The 22,617-nt window shown below is 52.1% G+C and overlaps 1 protein-coding gene across 1 annotated transcript in view; it reads right to left on the reverse strand.

Annotated features, from left to right (window-relative positions):
• TMEM63C (transmembrane protein 63C) overlaps positions 1-20,998 on the reverse strand; it is a 63,936-nt gene extending 42,938 nt beyond the window's left edge. Inside the window, exons 1-2 of the mRNA XM_081098165.1 lie at positions 20,767-20,998; positions 6,493-6,634 (exon numbers count right to left, since the gene is read on the reverse strand). The gene's annotated coding sequence lies outside the window, so the exon portion shown is untranslated. The remainder of the gene's footprint in view (positions 1-6,492; positions 6,635-20,766) is intronic.
• Between the last annotated feature and the right edge of the window lie 1,619 nt (positions 20,999-22,617).

Here is a 22,617-nt window from a genome sequence, read left to right on the forward strand (position 1 = left end):
GGAAGGAGACCCAGGAAACGCGACAGTGCTGCCTTCTGGGAGAGACACTGGGCACAGGCTGAGGCAGGGAGAGGACGGCTTGCGTTCATTATATTCCCCTTTTCACTTTTTGAGTTTCGTACTGTGTGTAGATCTAACCAAACAAAACAACAGCAGGAAGCAAAGCCAACATGAAAAGCATCACCATGGGACAGACACTATCATAGGGTGCGACCCACTTTGTGCTGGGCCCCGAGGAACGGGCAGCTCTGGCACTGGGGGGCTCGCCCCGCCTCAGGGTCTGAGAGCTCGCCCCCGCCGGGGCTGGGTGTGTCGGTCCCTCTGTCTCTGTCCCTGTCCCTCTGTCTGTCTCTGTACCTGTGTCATTTGGGACGTGTAGAGGTACTGGGTTGAATAGTGTTCCTCCCGCAGTCATGTCCATCTAGAGCAGCCGTGGGCAAACTACGGCCCGTTTGAAATGAATAAAACTATTGAAAAAAAAGACCATACCCTTTTATGTAATGATGTTTACTTTGAATTTATATTAGTTCACACAAACACTCCATCCATGCTTTTGTTCCGGCCCTCCGGTCCAGTTTAAGAACCCATTGTGGCCCTCGAGTCAAAAAGTTTGCCCACCCCTGGTCTAGAGCCACAGAATATGACCTTGCAGCTGTAACTATGCATGGTGATGGATGTCACTATGGTGCTCATTCCGCAATATATGTAAATATCAAATCATTATGCTGTACACCTGAAATGGGGGGACTAGCCAGGTTGGAGCAGCAACCCCTCAGTCCTGGGCCGCCTGGGGAAGGGGAGGTCTATGTGGAGAGTGTCCCCCATTACCCCTGTCCTATTAGCAAAAGGGTCTCAAGCTCAGGAGTGTGGGTCCAGCAGGAGCCAGTCCCTGGGGGCCCAGCCGACGGCCTTCCTGAAAGCCCTCAGCAGAGCAGAGACCCCGAGAGGGGCTCCACCTCCTCTGAATCTGCGTTCCTATGAAACATCAGAGCCACGTTGCGTGGGCATTGTCTGGGGGGCTTGTTAAACAGGTGGCTGGGCCCGCCCCAGAGTCTCTGATGCAGGTCTGGGGTGGAGCCTGAGAAACTGCACCTCTAACAAGTTCCCGGGTGAGGTGAACATTGCTCAGCGTGGGCGTGTGGTCTTCCAGGACAGGCCGTGGAAAGTCAGTCCTGGCAGCTCAGTCTGTCTCTCCCAGCTGCCCACATGCCACTCATGAAATCATTTGTTCAGCAAAATAATGGGCCAGATTCTGGTGTCCGCTCTCAAGGCACTTAGAGACCAGGCATAAGATTCTAGTGACCCCCCACCCCCCCAAAGAAACCATGACAGGCATGCATAAGTAGACCCCAGAGGCCTGGTGAAAGAGTGTGGGGAGCACAAAGGAGGAGCACTTGCCTGAGCCCTGGCAATCTGGAAAGGCTGCCTGGAGGAGGTGCTAGCCAAGGGAGCTCTTAGAGGATGGATAGCAGCAGTCACATTAACTGAAGGATTACGGCTGGCACTGTGATAGGACGCTGCAGGTATGCGTTCTCTTAATCCTCACAACAACCCCAAGATGGGAGCTATTGCGGCTGAACAGAGATTTGAGCTCAGACAGTTTGCGTTCAGCAACCACATTCTCAGCTCTGAGTGCATGTGGGGCTTTCCCCCTGAAGAGGAGTTGCCCTGTGGAGGCCAGGGGCAGGGCATTCCAGGAGGAGACCATGCCTGCACCAAAATAGAGGGGGAGCTGGACTCAGACTGTGTTAAGGTTTTCCCCTGAGGGAGCTGGGGTCCCCAGATGGGAACACACCACCCCTTGGGGCAGCAGAGATGGGAGGGACACCAGGCTCTGGCCCCATCTGTCTAAATAGGAAAGGAGATGCTGGCTGCCAAGGGTCTGGGTGGGGAATTGGAGAGCGGTGGAGGGGCTCTCTCTCTGTGAGCTCAGCTGCTCCAGCGATCAGCGCCGGGTGATGGGCAATGGGGGGGAGCCAGAGGGCAGAGGCTGGGAGTCTGGCTCACATGGCTTCATAGAGTCTGCAGGGCAGAGAGCCCAGGGCACCAGGGGCTGAGAATCCCAGGGCTCCTGTGGTGGGGGCTCTGTTTATGGATTTGCTTGTACGGAGGGTCAGCTCTGAGAGAGGCTGGGGGGGCGACTGGCTGGCACAGCCTCTGTGACCCGTGGTGGCCCCCACGCTTTGGCCCCCAGGGAGTCTCTGTGTGGCCTCCTCAACTAAAGCACAAGCCCCAGGCCAGGGGTCGGCCTCGTGATGGCCTTGCTATGCCCCTTGGGCTTGCAGCGGTTCTCAACCTGCGGGTGGCGAACAATGAAAATACAGCCTGCATTTCAGATATTTACATGACGATTCATAACAGCAGCAACATTACAGTTATGAAGTAGCAACGAAAATAATGTTATGGTTGGGGGTCACCACAACCTGAGGAACTGTGTTAAAGGGTCGCGGCATTAGGAAGGTTGAGAACGACTGGGGGGTCCGGAAAGCCACTCTGATCCATGCTGAATGAAGATTCAAAGAGCAGCCTGAACCCAGAGGATGGAACCAGAGGAAACGAGCTCCAGCTGCAGCAGAAGGCATGCTAGTTAGACACAAGGAAGCACTGGCCTGAGGTGCTGGGGGGAGGGAGCAGTAGCTGTGTCCGGGGAGACTCACCCATCTGTCTCGCAGTCTGCCTCTCCGGAGGGCACTTGGTGCGGACTTCTCCCTCCCCTTCCTTCACTAGCTCCTTCGTTTCAGTTCCCTCTCTCCTTTCCTGCTGGCCTCCGCCTGCCTCTTTGTCTGAGGAGACCAGAGGCTCCCCCACCCTTCTTGTCCCAGTGTCGCTGGGGGCCTTGGAGCTCCCCGCACACTCAGTTCAGCCAATGCTGGCGGAGGCCCCCACCTGCAGGAGGGGAAAGACCTCCAGGCCCTGCCCAGGGCACTTCTCGCCCAGCAGAGAGCTCAGACAGTTAAGCCAATGCCTACACCCAGAGGAAGGGCCCGGCTCTAGAAAGGTACACGCCAAGGTGATGGGGCTCAGAGACCACAGCCCCAGGGGGGCCGGGGAAGGCTTCAGAGAGGTGGCAGATGGGATGTCTGGGCTGACAGACACCAGCGGGAGCAGGCAAAGGGGACAAATGAGTGGAGGAGGGAAGCAGAGGGTGGAATATTGCAGAAATGGCCGGGTTGACTGGCTTGGCTGCAAAGGTAGGGTGAGAAGGATCTGCTAAGAAAACAGACACACTGGGGCTAGACCGCGAGGTCCTGCATCTCAGGCTGAATGATCTGCACGTCATTTGTAGGGTTTTGGAGGAAGGGCGTGCCATCCGGGCTGGGACCAGGCCTTCTGGATTTTGCTCCTTTCCTAGGACCTCATGAAAGGCACTGGCCCTGATTCTGAGCCCACAGGCTTCCCAGGGGTTCCTCAGGGGGGCAGGTGATTGGCATCTCAAATGACCCCTTTCTGTGAGGCCTGTCCTGATGACCCTATTATTGACACGAGTCCCTGGCACTGCCAATCCCTCTTTCCTTCGGTTCCATTGCTTGTACCTCCTTCTAACGTACTTCACCCATACTTTATGCCGTTTATCGCCTCCACCCGCATTAGAACGAAGGCCCCATGAGGGCAGAGCCTGTGTCTGTTCTACTGGCTGCTGAATGTCCCAGTGCCAAGCGTGGTGCCTGGAATCCCAACAAATCCATTCATTTGTTGAATGAATCAAGAGAAAAACACCACCCTGCCTGAACCAGCAGCAGGGTCTGTCGCTTTACTTCTGGCTTCCTGAGCTTGGCATCACCCGAGTGGAAAAATCTCTGGGAAAACCAGACAGAACTACTTCTCCCCTGCTGCGCCTCTCACGCTTGCCAGGAATCTGGGAAGATCTGGACTGTTCCTCCTCTCCTCCTCTGCCAAAACACCACCCCTTTCCTTCATTTTGGGGTGCAGGCCAGGCGAGGAAAATTTCTGCTACAGAGAACAAGAGGCTGGCAGTCTGGAAGAACAACTGTGATGGACCGAGCAGGACATCTGCAAGTTACTGAGTGCCCATGCGGGCACTGTACAGGTGCTCTGGCATTTGTTCCATTCCTACAAAATGGGTATTATCTTCCCATTTTACAGATGGAAAAACAGAGGCTCAGAGAAGCTCATTGACACGGACACGTTCTCCCCACCAGGTGAAGAGAATGGTTTTTAACACGGGCTTCCCTACTCCAACCCAGTGCCCCTTCCTCCATACACTGGCCTGCCTTCTGCCAGCTGAGATGCAGGGTGTGATGCTTGCTGTGTTCTCTGTCCAGGGCTCCAGATCAGGGGCGGGGGCAGGGGGTGGGGTGGTGGTGGTGTCTCTGCTGCCTTAGGCTTCCCACCTGAGCTATAGGAGCTGAGGTTTGGGCCACCTTCAAGGGCTGAATGAGAACAATGATGTCACATCTGCCACCTGGCCTGAGCTCATCGCTGAGTGTGAGTTATAACTGCAGTGACTGCCTGTTCTGGCCTGTGGCCAGACATCCTGTCCTCACCTTCAGGTGGGGGCTGCAGGTGGCCGCATTTCCGTTCCTGAGGGTCTCAGTTCTCCTACCTTGAGGGTGGGTACTCCCCCAGCAAATGTGAATGACTTCTTATTATGTTCAAGGAAAACGATAGAGTTTCTGCCTCTGAGGCTCTTAGAGGGCAGGTCAGAGAACAGTCACTAACCGTGCAGTGGGAGCCACGGGGGATTTTCGAGCAGGGGTGTGAGATGTGGGCTTTAGGGAGGTTAATCGGGCAGCAGGTGTGGATGGGGAGAAGAGGCTTTTATAACGATCAGAACTAACATGTTAAGCACGTAGTAAGTGCTAGATGTGGTTTCAAACACTTTACAGTTACTAATTTCAATCTTCACTGGCATTATCTCCATTTTACAGATGAGAAGACTGACGTACATAGAGATGACACGGCTCGTAGGTGATGAGCTGGGAATCAGGCCCACCTGACTCCCGAGCCTGAGCTCTTTACTTCTATTTGATGCTGCTTCTCCCAGGAACCTAGGCTGGATGGACAAGGGTTCAGCACCGGGTTGGGGAGTGACAGAAGTGACAGAAGGGACAAGGGACAGAAGTGACATACCGCCTGCAGCTAAGCCTCCTTGCCCTGGAGAGCTCTCACAAGCCAGGCCAAGAAATTATAAGGAAGTGTGAACATCGTCCACTTTGATCTGCACAGAGAAGAACAATACCTAAGATTACTTTTCTTGATAACAATGATGGCAATGTTCTTGGCCAACAGCCCACACAGGATAACTTCTTTCATGGAAAAGAGATTTTAGAGACACTCTCAAATAAAGAAACCTTATCACCATTATAGCTTCTCTTGACAAACCAATCCTTTCTGGATGTTATTAACTTGTCTACTTAATAGGGAAGAAAGCCTCACTTAGATGCTAACCTGGCTTTATACCTTCCAGCTTTGGAGGTTTAATCACCTCCTGTCTCTCTCACAAGGGGCGGGGCGGGGGTGTTGCTAGGAGTCACCAGATGGGTGGAAAGATAGGAAAGGAGAGAGGGGCAGAGGCTGTGTGTGTGTGTGTGTGTGTGTGTGTGTGTGTGTGTGTGTGTAGGAGCTGGCGGAGGCAGGGCAGGGAGGAGGCAGCTGAACCGAGCAGGGCTGCCTGAGACCCCGGCTTCCTGTGCTGTTCTGACCAGCTTATACCTGAGTCCTCTGAGCTCTTCAGTTACAACCTTTAAAAATTTTTTTTGAATGTTTTAATTGATTTTATTTTTTGAATATATTTTTATTGATTTCAGAGAGGAAGGGAGAGGGAGAGAGAGACAGAAACATCAGTGATGAGAGAGAATCATTGATCAGTTGCCTCTTCCACACCCCCTACTGGGGATCAAGCCCACAATCCCAGGCATGTGCCCTGACCAGGGATCGGACCATGACCTCCTAGTTCATAGGTCCACACTCAACCACTGAGCCACATCGGCCAGGGCATTTTAAATGACACTAATGCTTGAGAAGTCAAACGAGATTGAAGATGACTGTACCACTAATATCCCTCCCAGCTCTAACGGTCTATGAAGATATCATTTGTCATAACCCTTTCTCAAGGGAAGGGGGTGAGAGGCAGGGAACTCTCAGAACAGCCATGTCTGGCTGGGCTCTGCGCCTGTCCCAAACCAGGGCCAGCTGGGCAAGAGCCATTCCGGGGACCCAGCTGGCAGCCCTGTGGGGGGCATTTCTGTGGAGTAGGGGGCGTCCTAACCAGAGCCAGAGAGCCTTTGCCCCCCACCCCCCGCCTCCCCACCCGCCAGGCCTTGGGAGTCAGGGTCCTTTGGAATAGTGTTCTTTGGAGATGAGATGGGCCCATCCTGCACCCCCTCCCCATCAGGTTGTGGGTTTGGGGGCTTAGGGATGGCCTTTGCCCAGCACTGACAGGAGAGCCTCAGGCCACATTTCCCAGGCTGAGGAAGGAGCTGGCGCGAGGGGCTTAGCCCTGCTGAGTGGGAGAATGGTAACAGCACCTACCTGGACAGCAGGTGAGGTTTGGGGCTCAGGCAGATGGGCTGTCACCAGCCTTCCCTCCTCTCGATCTGTCGTCAGGGGCTTCCAAGGGGCCCAGCCACCGCCCAGCTGGACTCCTAACCAGGAAGGTGGCTGGCGCAAGGCTCTGTGGCACAGGGACAATGAAGCACCGTCAGTGCCGGCGGGCATGGATCCCAGGCCTCCCCTGGCCTCCGTGGGCTCCTCCCCCGCCCAAGCAGGCCAGGCCCCTCCCAGGTCCAATATGCTGGTCAGCATCTTTCCCCAAGGCCTGCTTCAGGGGAGCCCTGACAGGGTGAGGGGCACCCCAGATGCAGCTCTGACTCTCAGTCTGCCCCCCACCCTGGGGTGAGTGAGTAAGGGCCATCCTTCATCTCAGCCGAAGGGGGGACCAGAGGGGAGGGGGACCATGGATGGAGCACTGCCGTGGGGGTCCAAGTACTTCCACTGGAGCACCCTACTTTCCTCGCTGGGGTGGGGGGCTTCAGCCTAGATACAGACACTACCAGCAGGACTGCCCGGGGGAGGTCAGAGGGGCCCAGAGACATCGGGTGACTTCAAGTGGGACTTCAGAATCATTTGGTGGGGACATTGCTAACAGCAGGTTTAAAGGCCCTGCCCTAGCCCACTGAGTCAGGCTCTTCAGGAAGGCGCCCGGGACTCTGCACTGTAATAGGCTCCCCACGTCGATGCACATGGAGTAAGACTCGCTGGACTATGTGCTGGGAAAAGTCCAAGGACGGAGCTTTGGTCACGTGCATAAAGGGGCCATCGGTCCCTCTCCTGAGAGCAGCATCAGAGCAGCCCAGTCTCTGCCGATAGACTGGCCAGGGGCCTGGGCTGCCTGCTGAAACCTCTCTAGGCCTCCCTTTCCTCATGGACAGAATGAAGGTTGGAAACAGTCTCTTGGGCCCTTCCAGATGTAAAATTTTAGTGTCAAAACTGGTGAACCACCCTAGCTGGTTTGGCTCAGTGGATAGAGTGTCAGCCTGTGGACTGAAGGGTCCCAGGTTCGATTCCAGTCAAGGGCACATTCCCGGGATTGCCAGCTTGATCCCCAGTGGGGGGCATGCAGGAGGCAGCCGATCAATGATTCCCTTTCATCATTGATGTTTCTCTCTCTCTCTCCCCTCTTCCTTCCTCTCTGAAGTAAATAAAAATATATTTTTTTAACAAACAACAAAACAAACAAAAAAACCTGGTGAACCCACTGAGGAAAGAATTTGAAAAGAAAGTTCAGAGTGAAGCATCTTAAATAGTATTCTTCCTTATAATTGGTTCCTTTATAAATACTCTTTTTAAATTCAGAAAATAATGTGCTTATGGGGGAAAAAAAAGAAAACCGCTAAAAATAATACCCAGACCTCTGTTCCACCCCAAATATAAACACGGTCAAGTTCCTTAAGGTTTCTCCCAAAAGTTTTTCCATAAATATTGACAAATACATATCTATGCCTGTGCTTTATTTTAAACCCAACCAGGGACACATTCCTGGTACTCTGTGTTAGTTAACATACATCACACATCTAGCCATAGCAACATAGATCATTCATGTAGCAGCTCACAGAGTTCCCATGAAGGAGGCTATAATTTACACGAATCTATCCTGTCAATGGACGTTTCCATCGCTTCTACATTTTTGCTGCACAATCAAAGCTGCAATGACCGCCTATGATTACAGATCTTTACGCATATGTGTGAGGTTAGCTGTAGAATAAATCCCGGGGTTAGGAGTTAAAATTTAGGTGTATCTAAGATTCTGATAGATATTGTCAAATCGCCTTCAAAGAGGATGAACCAGTTTGCACTGCCCAGCGGTGCATGGGAGTGCCTCTGCCCTCCACCCTCGACAGCACAGTGCATTATCCAATTTCCAACATTCCCAATATGAGAGATGAAAAGTGATATCATGTTTCAATGTGTAATTCTTTTTTTAAAAAAGTGTTTTTATTGATTTCAGAGAGGAAGGGAGAGGGAGAGAGCAATAGAAACATCAATGATGGGAGAGAATCACTGATCAGCTGCCTCCTGCAAGCCCCACACTGAGGACTGAGCCCACAACTGGGGCATGTGCCCTGAGCAGGAATCGAACCATGATTTCCTGGTTCATAGGTCGATGCTCAACCACTGAGCCATGCTGGCCGTGCTCAATGTGTAATTCTTAATCATTAGAAAGGCAGACATTCTTTTTGTGTTTATTGATTGATTGGCCTTTGCATTTATTTTTCTGTGAAGTGTCTGTATCTTTCCTAATTTATCTCACTGATTGTTAAGAGGTTTTTCTGAGTGAAGGCAACTAACTTTCTGTCATGTGTATTGCAAATTGTTATTTGTCTCTTTTTAAACATTACTTATGGCATCTTTTGCTTACATGAATTTCAGATTTTTCTGTAGTCAAAAGTATTTCCTACTAGAGGATCCTAAAAATATTTGCTTGTGTTTTTCATGAGTATTGTTAGGGTTTTCTTTCTTTCTTTTTAATCTTTCCTTCCTTTTAATCTTTTCCTTCTAGAATTTACTAGTGCTTTGGTGTAAGAAGTGTGACAGGGCCCAGTTTTATTTTTTCCCCAAGAGGCGAGATAGTTGTTTCAAAATCATGTTTGAATAATCCATTTCCTTCCCCCACCATCACCCTCCCTCTAGATTAAAAATCTCAATTTATCTGTGCAGTAGGATGGGTACAGAGAGCATGACCTCTGAGTCAAGTGCTGGTTCAAATTCCAATTTCATGAGATCTAGAAGTTTCCTAACCTTCCTGTGTGTCAGTTTCCTCATCTAAAAGTGGGGACCACAATAGCACCCTCGGCAGAGGGTTACTGTGACGAGTAAATGAGTTATTTCAGATAAAGGGTGGAGAGAGATGCAACCACGTGCTGTCTACAGGAGACTCGCCTCAGCTGTGAAGTCACACATAGGCTGCAAGAGAAAGGATGGAAGAAGACATTCCATGCAAATGGTAACAAAAAGAGAGCAGGGACGGCCATACTTATACTACAAAATAGATTTTAAGTCAAATACTGCCATGAAGACAAAGAGGGGTACTATCCTATATAATAGAGAGGTAATACGCAAATTGACCCTCACCCTGTCGTGCCATCACAAAATGGCTGCACCCACAGCGGAGGCGGGGTTGCTGTAACGAGCGATCAGCAGGGACCTGAGGCTGCGTGGCGCTGGGCCGGGGCGGGGGACCTCAGGCCACGCCCCACCCCCACCCAATGCGGGTGGAGCCGGCCAGGTCTGGGTCTCACCTCGAAATCACATGAGACCTAGATCTGGCCAGCCCCACCTACATTGGTCAAGATCCAGACCCAGCCGGCCCCACCCCCGTCAAGCCCTGCCGGCAGGGGGTGCATAGTGAACGACTGGTTGCTATGACGCACACTGACCACCAGGGGGCAGATGCTCAACGCAGGAGCTGCCCCTCGTGGTCAGTGCACTCCCACAGCCAACCTCCCCTGGCTAGCCAACCTTCTGCGGTCCCTCCCCCTGGCCAGCAGGCCCCAGGATGAGACAGGGAACTAGGGGTATGTGGCAGTGGATGCAGCCCCTTTCCCAGGGGGGCCAAGGGTCAACTCCCTCCTGGGGCTGGCGGCCAACCTCCTGCAGTCCCTCTGCGTACACCCCCCCCCCACCCCGTCCTTCCCCTGGCTGGCAGGCCACGATTGGCCCGGCCCCAATTGGCCTGGCCCCAATTGGCCCTGATCACTGATCAGGCCTAGGGACCTCACCCATGCACAAATTTTGTGCACCAGGCCTCTAGTATAATTATAAAAGATCAATTCTCCAGGAATATATAGCAATTATGAATATATATGCACCTAACAGCAGAGTACCCAGATATATGAAGCAAACATTGACAGAGGTGAAGGGAGAAATAGTGGTGCAAAAATAGATTTCAATAAACCACTTTGAATAATGGGTAGAACAATCAGATTGAATATCAATAAGGAAACAGAGGACTTAAATATCTTCAACACTATAGACCAACTGGACCCAACGTGTTAGGCTATAGGTGAGGGGTGCAGAACAGTGCCTGGCACATGGGAATCACTGTAAGTTGGCAATTACTTTGATCACCGCTGCATAGCAAATGTGCTTTGTCTTTAACTAAATACACTTTTCTGTTCCATTGATCTGTGAGCCAGTTCCGCCACTGGGCCAATATCTATAGGGTGGGGCAAAAGTAGACTTACAGTTGCTCCTATGGAAAACAATATAATAATTAACAAATAATAATACAAGAATAAACTGTTTTATGTACTCACAACTGTGAACCTACTTTTGCTCCACACTATATATTTTTTTAAAATATATTTTATTGACTTTTTACAGAGAGGAAGGGAGAGAGATAGAGAGTTAGAAACATCGATGAGAGAGAAACATCGATCAGCTGCCTCCTGCACATCTCCTACTGGGGATGTGCCCGCAACCCAGGTACATGCCCTTGACCGGAATCGAACCTGGGATCTTTCAGTCCGCAGGCCGACGCTCTATCCACTGAGCCAAACCGGTTTCGGCACACACTGTATTTTTAAAAAGATATATTTTATTGATTTTTTTTACAGAGAGGAAGGGAGAGGGATAGAGAGTTAGAAACATCGATGAGAGAGAAACATCGATCAGCTGCCTCCTGCACATCTCCTACTGGGGATGTGCCCGAAACCAAGGTACATGCCCTTGACCAGAATCAAACCTGGGAACCTTCAGTCCCCAGGCCGACGCTCTATCCACTGAGCCAAACTGGTCAGGGCCACACTGTATTTTTAACAAAATTTTTTTTTGGTTAATCCTCACCCAAGTATATTTTTTCCATTGATTTTTAGAGAGAGTGAAAGGGAAGGGGAGAGAGAGAGATTGATTGGTTTCCTCCCACACGCAGGCTGGGGTTTGAACCTGCAACCCAGGTACATGCCCTTGACCAGGGATTGAACCTGAGACCCTTCGGTCTGGTCCGCAGGCCGATGCTCTCATCAACTGAGCCACACCAGCCAGGGCTGCCCCACACTGTATTAGGTCTCAGGGCTGCGGAACAAGGAGCAAACAGCATTAATAAGAGCTGTTCTTGCCAATGCTGGTTAGACTTTCCGTATGTTTAGCACTTTTACAGATATTGCAAATGTTTCCTCCCATTATATTTTAAGAGGCCAACACGTATGCATAGAAAAGCTATACAATTTTTGTTTTAATATTTATTAGCGGTCATCTTAGTATATTTTTATTATTTCTAAAACACTGTTTTCAATGGACTGTCTTGTTCTTTTTTATTCCAGGAGATCAATCTTATCTGCAATTTTAATTGATAAATTGGCCTCCTTTTATAACTTCTATTTTCAAAATTTGTATTTACTTGCATTTCTAGAGAAGTGTTAAAGAATAAACAGAACGGTGGTAATTTTTTCCTTGTATGTATGTATATCTGTATACCACACGTATACACATACGTGCATAAAACCATGTTCGACAATATCCATCTATTTCTGCTAACTATTATAGACATATGTTCAAGTTTATCAAATGCCTTTTAGGCATTTTTAACACTTATGGAGCTGTTTATATGATTTTTGTATCTCTTTTTAACTATTACTTTGTTCAATTATATGAATAATTGTCCTAATACTGAATCTGTATTTCTGGAATATAGCCTCACTTGCTTGTGGTGTATTCATTTTTTAACATAATGCTGTGTGATTCTATTTGTTCTTATTAATTCATAAAATGTGCACCAATATTCATAAGTAAGATTTTTAAGAGTAATTTTTGTGTGTGTTTTGTGTGATCTTTGTCAGTGTTGTGCTGGCTTTATAAAATAATTTGGAATCTTTCCTTACCTGTGATCTGGTACCGTTGGTACAGTTTAAATGACATTGGAATTATCTCTTCCTTGAAGGTTTGATAGAAATTAAAACAGCCAAACCTGAATTTTTTTGGAGAGGAATTTGATGAACACTCAATTTCTTCCATGATTATTGGCCTGTTGGGGTTTTCTAATTAGTTCTTCTGGAGCCAAACTAATGATTTATATTTTCTCAGAAAACTATCAGTTTCAGTTGGTTTTCAACTGAATTTACACGTGGTCGAGCATGGTATCCTCTATGGATTCTATTTTTCCTGTATCAGTGGCTGTTCCCATTTTTTAATGTTCAGTTTCATATATTTGGCTATTAGATTATCTAGACTTAAAAAATCATCACATGACAGGTCATCCCCACGCCCCTACGAGCTGCCGGAGCCTATGCACTATGTTCACAGCCCAGAAGTCGAGGAGCTGGAACCAGGGACGAGGGTGAGGAAGGTGGCGAGGGAGGGGCAGCCTGACAAACACAAGTCATTCATCCAACGCGGAAAAGGGCAAGAGCCTGCTCCTGAGTCCCTGGCCTTGAACCCCTGCATCTCCTTTCCAGCTCCCCGCACCCAGTTCAACGTCAGCTCCCATCCTGCCTTCAACACCCAGCTGGCACCTCCTTCCCAACCTCCCCTGACTTCCCAGGGAAAAGTTGGCACCTTTCCTCTGATGTCCCAGGCTACTTTTTTGTTTAATTTTGAAATAATTTCAACATAAAACAGGTAAAAGTATAAAGCCAACGAAACTGACCAATGGTAACATTCTGTCATTTGTGCTTCAGATCTTTTTTGTTAAAAGTGTTGCTGACAAATGAGAAGGCCTTCCTTTCTCCCTGTCCCAGCTCCCTTCCCTCTCTGAAGATAACTAGAAGCATAACCTCGGTAGGAATGCAACACGGCAACATGTCTGCATCCATAAATCACAGATAGTATTGTTTTGTGATTGTTATTAACATTGAATTTTCGCTAATGGCATTATTCTGCATTTCCCTTTTTTTTTGCAATATTGTTTTTGAGATTTATTCATGTTAATACAGAAATGTGTATGTATATACCAGCTTTATTAAGGTACTAGAGGCCCGGTGCATGGATTCGTGCACCAGTGGGATCCCTTGGCCTGGCCTGCAGGGATGAGGCTGAAACTGGCTCTCTGACATCCCCAACGGGGCCCAGATTGTGAGAGAGCAGTTCTTGGGTGACTCACACCAGAATCGGGCTCACTCCTCTCTGGTTCCGGGTGTGTCACCCGAGAACAACATCTGCCACGTCACCACAGCTCAGCAACTCCTGCATTAAGCGTCTGCCCCTGGTGGTCATTGCACATCATAGCTACTGGTCAGATGGTCGGACAGTCTGACAGTTGCTTAGGCTTTTATATATATAAACTAGAGGCTCGGTGCACAAAAATTTGTGCACTGGGGGGGGGTCCCTCAGCCCGGCCTGTGCCCTCTTGCAGTCTGAGACCCCTCGGGGGATGACCACCTGCTGGCTTAGGCCCACTCCCCGGGGAGATTGGGCCTAAGCTGGCAGTCAGACATCCCTCTGGCAGCCCGGGAGCCCTTGGGGGATGCCCACTTGTCAGTGGGGAGCAGGCCTAAGCTGCAGTCAGACATCCTTAGCGCTGGTGAGGAGGCGGGAGAGGCTCTCACCACCACCGCTGTAGTGGCAGCCATCAGCCTGGCTTGTGACTAAGCAGAGCTCCCCCTGTGGGAGCGCACTGACCACCAGAGGGCAGCTCCTGCATTGAGCGTCTGCCCCCTAGTGGTCAGTGTGTGTCATAGTGACCAGTCATTCCCAGTCATTCTGCTGTTAGGGTGAATTTGCATATTACCCTTTTATTATATAGGATAGAGGCCTGGTGCACGGGTGGGGGCCGGCTGGTTTGCCCTGAAGGGTGTTCCGGATCAGGGTGGGGGTCCTGCTTGGGTGCCTGGCCAGCCTGGGTGAGGGGCTGATGGCTGTTTGCAGCTGGTCACACCCCCTTCAGGGTGGGGGTCCTCACTGGGGTGACTGGCCAGCCTGGGTGAGGGGCTGATGGCTGTTTGCAGGCTGGACATGGCCCCAGCCACCCAAGTTCCCAGTGGAGGCTGGATGGAAGCAGGTATCTGGGGTTTATTTATCTTCTATAATTGAAACTTTGTTGCCTTCAGTGGAGGCCAGAGCCAGCGGGAAGCTTGGCTTCCTCCCTCACCGGGGCAATCAAGCCTCCTGCTTGCTCCCGCTTTGTGGCTGCTGGCTGCCATCTTGGTTCGGTTAATTTGCATATAGTCGCTCTGATTGGCTGGTAGGCATGGCTTGGCGGTGTAGCAAAGGTACGGTCAATTTGCATGTTTCTCTTTTATTAGATTAGATGATTACAAAACACAAAATTCCCCAATCTCATATATATATATATATATATATATATATATATATATATATACAGACTTCTGCACATGGGCCATGAAGTTTCAATCACACTGTACATGTGCGTCCACATGGGGTATTTTGTGGAAGAGCCACACTCAAGGGGCCAAAGAGCCGCATGTGGCTCACAAGCTGCAGTTTGCCGACCACTGGTCTAGTAGAAGAGACAGGTTAAAATGGGAAAAGTACATTCAAGGCTATAAGACCTCCTCTGGTTGCCATCCAAGAAAGGCTTCATGGAGGAGGTGGCATTCAAATTGGGATTGAAGGGCAATGAGACTGAACAGATGAGGATGGGGATGAGGACAAGGACTGGGCTGGGGGAGGAGGTGGATGAGACAGTTTGGACATGTTTGATTTGACAGAGTAGTGGTTCTTAGCCAAGCAGGAAGTGGGCAGGGTAGAAAAGCAGGGTGTGTGTATTTTGTAAAAACTTCAAGTTGATCTGATCCATCCTGCCCACCCAGGAGAGCCCCTGAGCCAGAGCAGAGGGTGAGGGAAGGGCCAGGAAGCAGGAGGGCAGGCTAGAAAAGATAGTTTGTGCTTAATCCCAGATGAGTCTTCCACAGCAGGCTCCAGGGAGCCAGTGAGAATTGACCGGGTCAGAGCTGGGCTCAAAGATGATTCATCCAATAAGCAGGCAGACAGTCAAAATAGCCAGCCCTGGAATAAGGCCTAGACCCGGAGCCTGCTCTTCAGGCTCTGCCGGGAACAGATCTGAGCTGCCTGGGCTGGGTGTCCCCCCTGGACCCACAGGAGAGCTCTGGGACCTGGGTCCTCCTGCTCCTCCACTTTGCAGCTCTATGAGCCCAGGGCCAGGGGCTTGCACATTGCTTCTTGTCCCCTCCATCCCCAAAGCTCACAGCTCCATGCAGGTGCCTGAGCCAGGGCTCCAAGGAGCCCCTCCATGAAGCATGGAGCCAGGGTCTGGCTGTACTGCGTCTCCTCCCCCTGCCTCGGCTCAGGCTGGGCCCCCTAAACACACCTTCAATGTGTCCCAGGGCATGGAGTGGGGGTAAGTGAATCAATCTTTCCATTGCCTGCTGTCCTTCAGCAGAACTCAGCTCTGGGCACCCTGCCCAGAGTGGAGGGGAAGGGGAGAAATGCACGACCTTCACTTCCAAGTCCTTTTGCCTTAAGCAACTTCAGCAAAACCACCAGCAGAGCAATAGCAGGTGAGCTGGGGGGTGCCCGCTGGGCTCAGGGGGAGGAACACTCCACTGGGGTCAGACTGCTGTGGCGGGGGGTGGGGTGGGGGTGAGGGGTGAGGGAGACAGTTGGGTTCTGCCACTTCTATGCATCTGTGTGGTTGTGGCTATGTGGCTATTACTACTTCCCTGAGCCTCAGCTTTCACATTTATCAAGTGGGCTACTCACATCCACTCTGCCTTCCCCTGGGGTGTGCAAAGGATTAAAAAGGAGGGAGAAGGAATGTGAGGTGGCTGAGTGGCACCAGGACTCAGGCCAGTGACACTGTACAGGCTATTGTTCTTCTGGTGCCCAGGAGGGTCTCCCCAAAGCCTGGCCTAATTCCCAGGCCTGAGCACCCGAAATCCCAGCCCAGGGATTCCTCATTCCCAACACTTGTGTGCTGTACCCCCATGCTTGTCAATTCCCCCAACACCCTCTGGTTCTGAGATGTCCCCCTCTGCCAGGTCTCCGGGCATCTGAAGTTCTTTTGAAGGGAACGGCTCAAAGAGTGCCTAGAGCAATCAACATTGTTGGTCCGCACTACCAACCCAGAGACCCCTGGGCAGCCCGCCACTGAGCAGGGAAAGCGGAGAGCAACTAGAAAGAAGGGGGCTCTCAGTCACTAGGCACATGCTGGGCACCTTTCTGCTTCCTCCCATTCACCCTCGATGGCCCTGTGCTGGGATTACTTCCCCATGTTGTGAAGAAAAGATTCACAGGAGAGAAGTGAGCAGGTGTGAACGCAGCTCCTCAGTGCCTCCCAGGACTTGCCTTGTCCTCCATGCTCCCATGACCCCTCCAAAGCACAGCTGGCCTCCCACGGAGCCCAGGGCGAGTTTCCAGTACCTTCTGTGGCATTTCCAGCCTATTATCAGTCACTACCACTCAAGACACCCCAGGTGATGAGGCTTCCACATCAAAAACTCAACACAGCCATATCCCAGGCCAACTGGCCATATGTCTCTCTCCAAAGACCTCAGGATGCCTTGCTCTTTGCCAAGACCCTGTGGCCTGAGGCCAGTGTCTCTCTGATTGGACGCAATTGTGAAAAGACTCAGCCAGTTTTGGGGGGAGACTCCTGTCCCCAGGGCCGCTTTCTTTAGTGAGACCACTCAGTGATGGGGAGGAAAGGCTTGGCTTTCCGCTGGAAGCTGCCTGCCTCTGAGGATGACAGAGGCCCTGACTTGGCATGAACAAGGGTCTGCAGACCCAGGGTGGTGTTGTATCTCCACCACCCCCAGGCCAGCTCTTCTGAGCGCATTGTGAGGTTGCTGGTGGAAAACCGCAGAGTCGAAGGGTGGGAAAAGCAGAAGGCGAGAGTCTAGGACACCTGGATCCTGGTTTTCTAAGTAGGTTCAGGCTCCATTCCCTTTTGGAACATTACCAATCACCAGGAGGAGGCGGGAGGTAACAAGAAGGCACCCCCTCTTCTCTCACCCAGGCTCTATATGTTTCAGTGCCAGCCCCAAGGGTGCTGGGAAGTAACATGGCAGCTCAGGTGCCAACCCTCCCCTGGAAACATAGGATGCAGAGTTCTGGTCACAACTGCTCTTCTTCTAAAGAGCCACCCTCGGTTGGGCCAGAGCCATCCAGACAGATCTAGAACAAGAACACATCATACCTCTAGAGCTGCCCCCCACCCTCCCACACCCCCCGTTCTCATCTCAGCTCCCTCTGTGATCCTATTTTGCATGAGTTGCACCAGCCAACTCATGGGCAAGAACAGGAATCTGATCGACACCACTCACGCAGGTAGGTGTGTAAGCTGCGAAAACCATGCTCTCCCAGGACAGGGAAGAGGCGTGAGTGCCGAGCCCACCTCGGGCAAACAATGCACTAAAAGCTGCTGATCTCACTGGAAGCTGAGCACTTCCCCTAAGCACTTCTGTTCCCACTCACGGCCCTGAATGCCCTGTGCCTGTCATCCTGGACCATCTGTGCAAAGAGCTCCCAGAACTTTGTGCCCATTATCTCTATGGCTCTCCCACCAGCTGCTCTTCAGGAAGAGAGTCCATGGGATCTGAGAATCAATGGGGAGGATATCAGCCTGTAGCAGTGATGGTGAACCTTTTGAGCTCGGCGTGTCAACATTTTGAAAAACCCTAACTTAACTCTGGTGCCGTGTCACATATAGACATTTTTGATATTTGCAACCATCGTAAAACAAAGATTTATATTTTTGATATTTATTTTATATATTTAAATGCCATTTAACAAAGAAAAATCAACCAAAAAAATGAGTTCGTGTGTCACCTCTGACATGCGTGTCATAGGTTTGCCATCACTGGCCTATAGGAAGGTCTGCTGTGCTGCCAGTCACCAGCACTTTATGGAAATCCTATTAAATATCACAGGCAGTGGGGGAGGGGGGAGGTCCTCGGGGCCAAGATACAACTTGAAGTGGGTTGCGGGGGAGAGCCTGCCTTCCAAGCCTAGAAGGGTGCTCTGGACTGGCCCTGGGGGTAGAGGGAACAGCCACTGTTCCCCCGCGGAGGCCGGGAACAGATGGCTTCAAATGAGCCCAAAGTCTCCAGGAATAACACTTCCCATCTCTAATAAACACCTGACAGGTTTCCAAAGCCCGCCCATCCATCTGGGTGTGGTGTTTGCATGCCCAGCTGTCAGGTAGGGAAACTGAGGGCAGAGTGCCAGCCTATAGGGGCTCTGGTCCAGAACGAGGTGCTATGTTCTGCAAGAGGCTCTCTTCCCACGGCCCAGAGGCCTCTCCGAGGCCTGCCTCTGCCTCTGCTCGCTGGGAGGGACATGCCACCACTTTCTCGGACTGTGAGGCAGTGGCCTTCCTCCTGGAGAAGAGCCGGCAGGGACCCTACTGGCAGCCCAGCAGAGGAGCCCGACACATGGTGGATCCTCTCCCCTCTCTGGCAGCCCGGTCTCATCTGGTTTCCTGGGAACCCCAACCTCTACCACAGGTCACCCCAGTGATTACTGGGGATCCTCATGCAGCCAGGGCATGCCTGGTCCCCAGGAGCCAGCTTCCGAGCTCTGTGCTCAGAGGGTGTGTCTGAAACACACACAAGGTAACTCCCTTCGACTCAGAATAACAGGCTGTCATAGAGATCGCTCTGCCGTGGGCCCCTCCTGCTGTGGTCACCGCTGCGGGCACCCAGGCAGGAGAGATAGCTGCTCTTGGCTCTGAGAACCCCTAGAAATTGTGTGTCCGCTGTGGGTGCACAACGAGAAGATGACCCAGTCACTTTGGCCCCCTGTTCCATTTGCTTCTTTCCCACGTAACTTGAAAACGTATCTTAAAGGGAGAAGAGAAAAGGCTGGGGCTGTCATTGTCACTGACACCCCCTCCACCTACCAGGAGGCACTCAGAGCCTCCTCTTACCAGGGCTGGGGACTGTGGGGGGAGAGAGGAGAGAGGAGGAGGCCTTGTCCAGTCTGCCCTGAGGTGGGCAGGGCGTCAGGAGGCCTGTATGTAGGTAAGAGACCTGGAGAAACTTGCCTCATTTTCCCCATCCACCCAATGATGCTGGCTGGCTCCAGCTCGAAAATATCACTGTCTCCCCACGTCAATTTTCCTCCAAAGAAAGGCACCTGCCCCGTGGAGTAGGAGGATGAGGTGATTCGGGAAAAGTTCCCCTCCAGGGCAAAATCTCAAGCCCATTTCTCCTGGGGACAGGAGTTGGGAGAGAGCAGGGATGAGGGGATACACCACGAGGGTGATGCTGAGAGAAGGCAGACTGGCCAATGTGGTCCTCCTGCCTCTTCGCCTGCAGGCGTGGGCTGTCCCCCATCCTTCCCCCAGCAGCCTGGGAACTGCCACTTGGCTTCCATCAAGGCTGGAATAGGAGCCTGACGCCTGGGAACTGGGCACCCTCTCCCCAAGGCCCATATACCCTCTGCTCAGATGAGCATTTTTCATGAGCAATTTTTTCCTGTCCCAGACAATTCAGATCCCCACAGTGTTCCCATGACACCCTGGAGCCCCAGGCGGAAGTTGTAACTCCCTCTGTCTTCAGGGATGAGGAAAGGGGCGCTGGGTGGGGAAGTCCACTCCAGATTGGACTGGAGGTCTAGATAGCAAGACTGGCCCCTGTCCCTCCCGAGAGCATCTTTCACGGCACTGCCTGGGAGGCCAGCTCGGTAGGACCTGCTAAGTGGTCTCCCCGAAATCACAGCCCCCCTGGAGCTCAGGTTGCCCAGGTCGATCATCCAAATGCAAACTTTCTCTCTCTCGGCCAAGGCGAGGATGAAGGCAGGAAGCCTTCTTTGAAAGCATGGGAGAAAAGGCAGCATCCGTTGCCCCTGGGGGCCCGGGAGCCCAGCCCACCCGGCATAGAATGCGACCCCATCCGGCAGCAGCTCAGTAGTGATGCTGTGGTACCTCCTCACGGTGGAGAAGATCGCAGAGGCAGCGCGCACCCCTCCCAGCTCAGCACCCCTCCCAGCTCAGCCCGAGAGTGGGCGGCACAGCCCGGGGGAATCCCTGGGTGGGGGTGGTCTAGGGAGGCAACTCCCAGCTGGCTGTCAGCAGGCGGCCGGGGACCCCCAGGCAAGCCTCCCGCCCACCCTCCTCCCCCACCACCCAGTGAAGACGGTCGACCCAGACACGGCCCTCCGCCCTCCCCAGTCGGCGGCTCATTCCATCCACCCTCCCCTGGGTCCAGCCGGGCCACAGCCAGCGAGGCAAAGGAGTGTGGCGCAGTCGCCCCCACCCCCACCCCTCCCACTCAGAGGACCCTGACAGCACAGAGAGCGCAGCCTCCCCCCCGCCCCCCACCTCGTATAAGACCCGGATTCTGCGCTCCTCCTCCCACCCCGATGCGGGGCTCAAACCACCCGCGTGCTCACCACTTCTGCGCCCTCCGTGCCACGGCCCAGCCCCAGGCAAGGTGTTCAGGCCTCGGAGATGAGGTGACAGGCACTCGCTCCGGATCTGGGAGGAGACTGCCAGCGGTCCTCCTCCTCATCGGGTGGGTGAAGCCAGCCCCGCTGCCAAGGGACAGTCGGCAAATTCCCCCCGGCAGCACCGCGGGAGCGGAGCGGCACCCGGCTCCTCCCGGCTGGAGCCGACCTTGGCCCCGCCCCAGGCTGCCCTGACCAGCCGCTGGGGAAACCCGGGCGGGACCATCTCGGAGAGGCCCAGGCTCCGCCTCAGACACCTAGACCAGGAACTGTCTGCAAATTACCATCGCAAACGCACCAGGCTACGGGTCCCTGACTGCCTGCTGTCTTGCTCCTCTCTGCCTACCCTCCAGCACTCACCCCACCCAAGCTGTCCACGGAGGCATGTTCCTTACCGACCTCCCCAACCCTGCCAGCCAAAGCACAGAACACCCCCAAACGCACAACCCCACAAAGGTAGCAGCGCTCGGGCCCCACCCAGGAACCAGCTCCTGGCACCGGCCCAGTGGCTGTTTCCGCCTCCTTCTTCCCCAGCGAAGGAAAGATCCACACACTGGCCATCGCCCCGCTAGCTCGCTCGGGAAGTCCAAGGGAGTGGGCTGGGTCGGGTCCAGTTTGCTGTGGGGCCCAGTCTGCAGGTCGAACTCCTGGCCACTCTGCTAGAGGGGACTAGTTTGGAGGCAGGAGCCAGTGTCTGAACCCCCAAAGGTCGGTGTGAAAGGTAAGGGGCAGTAGTCAACAGCCACCCTCGCTCTCTCCCAGGGAGGGGCCTAGGTGCTTATCTAATAGACATTATCCAGGACTTGCTGTACAAAAGCTAATGGGAGAGGAGGGCTGCTAAACAGGATGTGCACGTGGCTCTCAATAGTGTTATAATGGGAAGAAATTGTTAGAGATGTTAGCAATATACTAAGAAAGTGATAGAGGCAGCAGTGTGAACACAGGGTTAAGGGGGCGGGGCTCAAAGGGTAGCTATGCTTTCATGGGTTGGTTCCCCATACCCAGCAGCACAGTGCCCCCTCCAGGTGGGCACACCCTGATTATGTCTCTCCTTCCTAGCACCTGCCTCCCACCCCCAATCCCTACCCTCTGGTTCTTCTCATCCAGCCGCTCTATGAAAATTCAAAGTGAGCCACAAGACACATTCTGTCTGTCCAGTTCTTCTCTCACTCACCCATTCATTAGTTTTTATTCTTTCATGGGACAGTAAGGCTTTTGGCCATCTACTGTACAGGAGCAAGAGGGCATCATTGTCTGGTTCTAGCCCTGGCTCAGCTGTTAGTGTGCTGTGCAATCTTGGGTAACTTGCTTGATCTCTCTGTTTTCCCTCTCATCTATTATACAGAAAGCATTGGGCTAGTCCGGGTCTAAGGTCCCTCTGGTCCAAACATTTCTATCACTCTCTTTTAGGATAACAAAGATAAGCCAGATACATATAAGAGCAGTGTTTAAGAACTCTAGCTGCCTTGATTTGAATCACATCTGGGCCACTTAAATACAGGACTTGACCTCTCTGAGCTTCAGTCTTTGCATCTATAAAATGGGGGAAATAATAATAACAACCTTAAATCGTGGTTGTGAGGGTTAAATGAGAGATTGTATACAAAGTGGGTGATGCTCAGTAAACATTAGTTGCTGCTGTGATGGTACTGGGGGAAGAGAAGAACCTGGACAGAAGCAGTTTGTCCTCTGTCAGCTTCCTCGTGACAAGTGTCTGACCCCAGGGAGGAAGAACCAAGGGTCTTGTGCATGGAGGTAATGGCTGCTCCTTTAGAAAGGCTCTGTGTTACGTGGGGA

This window comes from Myotis nattereri, assembly GCF_964212035.1.
Source record: "Myotis nattereri genome assembly, chromosome: 1".
In the NCBI taxonomy this organism is placed as follows: domain Eukaryota; kingdom Metazoa; phylum Chordata; class Mammalia; order Chiroptera; family Vespertilionidae; genus Myotis; species Myotis nattereri.